Below are 7,967 nucleotides of genomic sequence, written 5' to 3'. Positions count from 1 at the left end.
TTAGGTGACCAGAAGCCGTCTCAACTCCTAAGAAAGATGTCGGAGCTAGCACGAAACGCCAACGTCGTCGACTCAACACTTCATAGTTTGTGGCTACAACGTCTACCAGGTTCGGTCAGAGCAGTTCTAACAGTGAGCCAAGATCAAAAACTAGACAACCTGGCTGCTATAGCCGACAAAATTATGGAAAACATAAGGCTTCACGAAGTCTCAGAAGTGGCAAGCTCCAGCAGTTTTCCAATGAACGAGTTGTTAACGCAAATTAACAAGTTATCCCTGGAGGTCGCTGAAATGAGGACCAGTCGTTTCAATTCACGAGGCCGCGGACGTGGTAATAACTCAAGATTCAGAAGCCGTTCCCGATCAAGACCAGGAAGAGGACCAAACAACCCGAACTGGTTTTGCTATTACCATCACCGCTTTAGAGGACAAGCACAGAAGTGTGAGCAGCCCTGCGCCTGGAAAACAAAGTCGGAAAACTCCCAATAGTGTTGCCGGAGGCGGACGTCAGCACTATATTTCCATCAAGCCGCCTTTGCGTTACCGACCGAAAAAGTCGTTATCGCTTTCTAATAGATACAGGAGCTAACGTATCTGTGATTCCAAGGACAAGAAAGGCAATCAAATCACATGAATATAAATTGTACGCCGCCAACGGGAGCGAAATCAAAACATACGGCGAAAAGTCCCTTGAACTAGATCTCGGATTACGACGGCCGTACCGGTGGACATTCGTCATCGCTGACGTCAAACAACCTATACTTGGCGCCGATTTTTTAGAGAAACATAATTTGTTAGTCGATATGCGCCAGAAAAAATTGGTGGATGGTGTGACAGGATTATTAACACCTGCCAGGATAATTTCCTCTGATATACCAACAGTGAAGACTATCAACGCCAATACTCCATTCGCAGACTTAATAGAAAAGTATCCTGACGTCACAAAGCCATTCTGCGCCAAGGAAACACCAAAACATAACGTGGTTCACCAAATTATTACCGAAGGACACCCGGTGGTATCCAAATGTCGTCAATTATCTGCAGAAAAATATAAGCTGGTGAAGAAGGAAATCGAACACATGCTCGAAGCAGGCATTTGTAGACCATCAAAGAGCGCCTGGGCAAGCCCAATCCACGTGACAAAGAAGAAAGATGGTGGAATCAGATTATGCGGTGACTACCGGAAACTGAACGCTATCACAAAGCCAGATTCTTATCCAATCCCAAGGCTACTAGATTTCACATATCTCTTACCAAAGAAGACCATATTTTCCCGGATTGACCTAAAAAGAGCATACAACCAGGTGCCGGTCGAAGATATTGAGAAAACAGCCATAATTACGCCCTTTGGATTGTTCGAGTTTCCCCGCATGCCATTCGGATTGCGCAACGCAGGTCAAACATTCATGAGGTTCATGAACGACGTTATGAATGGCCTAGATTTCGTTTTTTGCTTCGTTGACGATATTTTAATAGCATCCGAAAATGAATTTCAACACAGAGACCACATCGAGGAAGTCCTAAGTCGATTAAATAACCACGGGATAACCATCAATACGGATAAATGTATATTTGGTCAACATGAAATAGATTTCCTGGGATACAAAATCACATCACAAGGTGTAATTCCGTTGCCGGACAGAATAAAAGCCATCGACGAGTATCCATTACCAAAGACGGTCCGTGATTTAAAACGCTTCTTGGGTATGCTTAATTTTTATAGAACAAGTATACCCCACGCAGCTGCACATCAAGCACCGTTGAATAAATACATGTATGGAAGTAATAAGAAACGAGATAGCAGCATCATCGAGTGGAACGACGAGACCCGGGAAGTCTGCCAGTGCAAGAATGGCTTAAAACAAGCCATCGCTCTGAGCCCCCCCGCACTCGACGCACCGTTATCGATTATGACAGACGCATCTCAAACATGCGTCGGAGCCGTTCTTCAACAAAACGTCAACGATCAATGGAAACCAATCTCCTTTTTCTCCAAAGCGTTGTCGCAAACGCAACAAGGATACAGCACATACGACAGAGAGCTACTGGCAATTTATACGTCCATATGTCATTTCCAAAGTTACTGTGAAGGACACGAGATAATTGTTTACACAGATCACAAACCCTTGTCTTTTATGTTCAAACAGAAACAAACTGTTTCTAAGGAAAAAATATCGCCGAGACGATTACGTCAGTTAGACTACATAGCGCAATTCACTTCTGACATACGACACCTCTCCGGAACGCAAAACGCAGTAGCAGACGCGCTATCACGAGTTTCACAAATTGACTTTCCTGATAAAATTGACTGGGCCGAACTCGCCGCACAACAAATGGCTGAACCAGAATTGATGAAACTTTTGGAAAATAATAGATTCAAATGGAAGAAAATAAAATTAACGAATAACCAAGATTTGTATTGTGAGATGTCTACAGACGAAATTCGACCATATGTACCGAGTATATTTAGAAAACAAATATTCGGTACATTACATGACGTCACGCACGCGGGAATCAGAGCAACGAGAAAATTAGTCCAAAAACATTACTTTTGGCCTGATATGAATCGAGATGCAAACAAATGGACCAAATAATGCATAGCGTGTCAAAAATCTAAGGTTTTACGTCACAATAATACACCAATTATGCAATTCCCCGAGTCCGAACGTTTCGATCACGTGCACATGGATATAGTGGGACCGCTACCTATATCAAATAACAACAGATACGTCATCACCTTCATTGACCGATATACACGGTGGCCTGAGGCAGTACCCGTACCTGAAGTCACAGCCGAGATCGTCGCGAAGACATTTTTCAACACCTGGATCTCAAGATTTGGATGTCCTGTCAGGATAACGACGGATCAAGGACGTCAATTTGAGTCAAACCTGTTTTCATCGTTGGCAAAGTTAATGGGAATTAAGAAAATAAGAACCACAAGTTACCATCCACAGTCTAATGGTTTAGTCGAACGATGGCACAGGATTATGAAAACCGCCATAGTGGCGCGTGGAAATTCCAGAGATTGGTCACACGAGTTACCCACTGTATTGTTGGGATTACGAACTACTATACGCCAAGATTGCGAAGTGAGCCCAGCTCAAATGGTATATGGCACGAATGTTCGAATACCTGGGATATTTTTTGATACAACTAAGAAGAAGGATAATATTTGTCCCGAAACCTTTGTCGACGAGTTACAGCGCTCGATTCAAAACACAAAACCTATCCCGAACAACAACAAACATAAACAAAACACGTTTGTTTACAAAGACATGAACACATGCGACTATGTGTTTGTCAGAACAGACGCTGTAAGGAAACCATTAGTAGCACCATACGAGGGACCCTACAAAGTTTTGGAACGCCATCAAAAATATTTTAGAATACAATTGCCTAATCGCATCGCTGTTATTTCCATTGACCGATTAAAACCAGCGTTCACAGTCCACGACGTCAATGAACCTGAAAACGCTAAATGTACAGAAAAGCGAAATTGCACGGAAACGCATTCGACTGACGGTCACCCGACACCAGATCGCGTTACCAAGTACGGTCGCATCATCAAACCAGTCGTACGATTTTGTAACTAACAAAATTCATTACACTTCAACCAGAGGTCGAGAAAACACCTAAAAGTCAACCATGGGAAGTTACTCTTCAAAAGATGAAATCGTGGTGTCGCAGTCCCAAGCCACTGCGAGTGGAGGCTCAGCATCAACTAGCACCACATTGGCAAGAGTCGAAATGCTAATGGGTGCTGTCTGCATAATCTTCATCATCATCACCACTCTCTATTTGCTGAAGAGATGTATGGCTCGAGGACGCAAAGCCATGGCCAAGGAATTGGCGAAGATGGCAGCGGCGAGAAACATCCCATTGACACCGACGGCGGCGGCACCAGCGGCGGCGCCAGCAGCAGCGGCGCCAGCGGCGAGGTGCATGTCCACACAAGGGCATGCTCATACCAACCCCGCGTTCATCCCTTGAAGAAAAGTGTAGTGCAGTGTAGTGTCAATGACTGTGTTTAAATGTGAGTGCATCGTATCAGTTCCAGTGTTAGTCTAAAATTATATTAAGATTTTTTTTGTGTTAATTTTTTTAACCATAATATTACTTAGCAAACAAAAGTGTCGTAGATTGTCTCTTTATTTTATAGATTTGTATACATTCATTTGATTCAATTCGTTATATTTTACTTAACATTTACATGTTTTTTAATTTGTAAATTGATTTTCAATTTTACGTTTTTAAACGTCAATTAGATATGTTTTTAATTGCCAATTTTTTAGTTACTGCTTCATATTTTCAAAGGGGGAGAGTACTGTGGTAGCCGTGTCAATGTACTTAACATCTATAATAAATTGCATTGTATAAAATTCAATGTCATAGACACACGCACAGACACGTGACACGGAGCTGTAATGCATAAGTTAAATATCGATAATAAATGAGTTGAAACTAGAATCTTGTGTTGATCACTTGTTTTCCCTGCCCTACACCAACACTGACACTCACAGGTACAATTCCAAACTGCAAAACTCTATGAAATCTGCAGTATACACGCCGCAGCTGCAATGCCGCGCTGCCGATTTCATAGAGTTTTGCAGTTTGCGGTTGCAGTTTGCGGTCTGCGGCCCGTCTTGGAATTGTACCTTAAATCTTAATATTTGTTACCAACTTGTCTGGCATTCCCTGGCACCATCTAATATGCCAGCCTGTTTTACCTTTATCATACATAGGTGTCGTCTGAGTTGGTACATAAAGTAGCTATGTGGGTCACGCAGCATTTTGCTATTTGAATTATACCTACATTTTTGAAATTCTAATAATTCCGTAACCGAAATTATCCGAAACTTTCGGATAATCTGAAATGATTTCATATCCGTGACCGTAACCGAAACCGGTATAATATTATTCTAATAAATCCGTAACCGTATCCATAACCGAAACTTCATATCCTTATTATCCCTGTTACCAAGTACAAGTGCAGGCGAGCAGGTAGTAAAGGCGCGCACGGGTGACTTGTCACAGTATGTCAACTACTAATTACTGTCATGGTGACAAAAGTTTCTGTGACTGACTGTACGGTAGTCAGTCACAGAAACTTGAATTTTGGGCACATTAGAATAATATTTTTTAACCAAGGTAGATAAAGTTAAAAACGGGATTATTTCCAAAAAACCAAAAATGTCGACAATTAAAGCAAGAATTTACCAAGTGTTATACCATTTTGGAATTCTTACTAAATGCACCAAATTATGACGTCACTTGCCACTACTAGTCAAAATTTTTATTTTGAAATTTTTTTTGGGAATAATGTATTTTTTTTCATCCAAGCTGGAGCAGCTGGTTTTGTAATTTTGATAGCAATTTAGAAAAGCATTATTCAGGGTTACATAACAAAAAAAAAAATTTGGAAAAAGTGAAGATTTGTGGCAACACGACTAAAAAGACCGTCACCGGGAGTTGAATTTTTTGTTTTTTTTTAAATGCCTATTATTTTGACAAAATGCCACATAGATTTTTTTTTATATTTTTCTGTTAACCAGCATAACTTGCCTCAACACCCAGTTTCGGCTTGACGTTGCATTACGGGACACCCTGTATAATTGGATCACCATGAACCCTGTCGGGCGTTGATTTTAATTTTGATTTTGATTTTGATTTTGATTTTGATTTTGATTTTGATTTTGATTTTGATTTTGATTTTGATTTTGATTTTGATTTTGATTTTGATTTTGATTTTGATTTTGATTTTGATTTTGATTTTGATTTTGATTTTGATTTTGATTTTGATTTTGATTTTGATTTTGATTTTGATTTTGATTTTGATTTTGATTTTGATTTTGATTTTGATTTTGATTTTGATTTTGATTTTGATTTTGATTTTGATTTTGATTTTGATTTTGATTTTGATTTTGATTTTGATTTTGATTTTGATTTTGATTTTGATTTTGATTTTGATTTTGATTTTGATTTTGATTTTGATTTTGATTTTGATTTTGATTTTGATTTTGATTTTGATTTTGATTTTGATTTTGATTTTGATTTTGATTTTGATTTTGATTTTGATTTTGATTTTGATTTTGATTTTGATTTTGATTTTGATTTTGATTTTGATTTTGATTTTGATTTTGATTTTGATTTTGATTTTGATTTTGATTTTGATTTTGATTTTGATTTTGATTTTGATTTTGATTTTGATTTTGATTTTGATTTTGATTTTGATTTTGATTTTGATTTTGATTTTGATTTTGATTTTGATTTTGATTTTGATTTTGATTTTGATTTTGATTTTGATTTTGATTTTGATTTTGATTTTGATTTTGATTTTGATTTTGATTTTGATTTTGATTTTGATTTTGATTTTGATTTTGATTTTGATTTTGATTTTGATTTTGATTTTGATTTTGATTTTGATTTTGATTTTGATTTTGATTTTGATTTATTATTGTATTAAACCAGATTCTTAAATACAGTGTGAGTCACGTTAATGTGTACATATGAAAATAGGTGAAACTAGACCTATTTTTATCGACAAAAAAGAGGTCAAAATTTTACGATCATAGCAAATGTTGTGATAGGGATAGAGACATGCGATTTTTGGTTTTAAAAAGGTAATACAAAGGATAATAATAGAAAGTAATAAAAACCACCTGTTATAGGGGCATTTTTTGTAGAAATTTATCAAAGAACCAAAAAAACACGAATTTTAAAGCAGATTTTTTTCAAAAAGTATCATTTTTTATTATTTGTTGGCATTTTTTGAGTATTTTATGTATTTTTTTAGTATCGCCTGTTATTTAGCATTATTACTGTTTTTATTTTATCAGGATATACCGCTAAGTATAAAAGTTATTACGTTTTCTTTACAATAAGTAATTGGAAGAAAAAAAATCTATAAATAATTAAAAAAAAAATCTAAAAAAAAATTTAACCTCTTTTTTGCCGATAAAAATAGGTCTAGTTTCACCTAATTTCATATGTACACTTTAACGTGACTCACACTGTATTATTAATTAGAATAAATATTAAATTATTGTATCCAGTGTATTATTATACAGTGTGAGTCACGTTAAAGTGTACGTACATATAAAAATATATGAAACTAGACCTATTTTTATCGACAAAAAAGAGGCCAAAATTTTTTTGAGATTTTTTTTAAATTTTTTATAGAATTTTTTTTCTTCCAATTACTTATTGTAAAGAAAACGTAATAACTTTTAAACTAAGCGGTATATCCTGATAAAATAAAAACATTAATAATGCTAAATAACAGGCGATACTAAAAAAATACATAAAATACACAAAAAAGGCCAACAAATAATAAAAAATGATATTTTTTGAAAAAAATCTGTTTTTAAATTCGTGTTTTTTTGGTTATTTCATAAATTTCTCCAAAAAATGCCCCTATAACCGGTGGTTTTTACTACTTTGTATTATTTTCTATCGTATTACCTTCGTAAAACCAAAAATCGCATGTCTCTATCCCTATCACAACATTTGCAATGATCGTTTGAACTAAGCCTCTCCGGGAGCGCTATTCAACGCTTCGTTAACAACGAAACTGAAAATGGCTCTAGATTTGTAATTTAGATAAAGACAAGTTAAATTTCAAATAAAAACAAAAGATTTCAAAGTAAAATAAGCATTTTAGTTAAAATTAAAATTTTCTCTACCTGCAGCGGAGAATAATGTTGTGGCAGGCCTTTGTTCAAACGCTCATAGCAAATGTTGTGATAGGGATAGAGACATGCGATTTTTGGTTTTACAAAGATAATACGATAGAGACTAAATTCAAAGTAATAAAAACCACCTGTTATAGGGGCATTTTTTGGAGAAATTTATCAAATAACCAAAAAAACACGAATTTAAAAGCAGATTTTTTTCAAAAAGTGTCATTTTTTATTATTTGTTGGCCTTTTTTGTGTATTTTATGTATTTTTTTAGTATCGCCTGTT

The sequence above is a fragment of the Ostrinia nubilalis genome, chromosome W (genome assembly GCF_963855985.1).
Source record: "Ostrinia nubilalis chromosome W, ilOstNubi1.1, whole genome shotgun sequence".
NCBI lineage: Eukaryota > Metazoa > Arthropoda > Insecta > Lepidoptera > Crambidae > Ostrinia > Ostrinia nubilalis.
The sequence above is the reverse complement of the archived record's forward strand: the minus strand, read 5'-3'. Positions refer to the sequence as shown.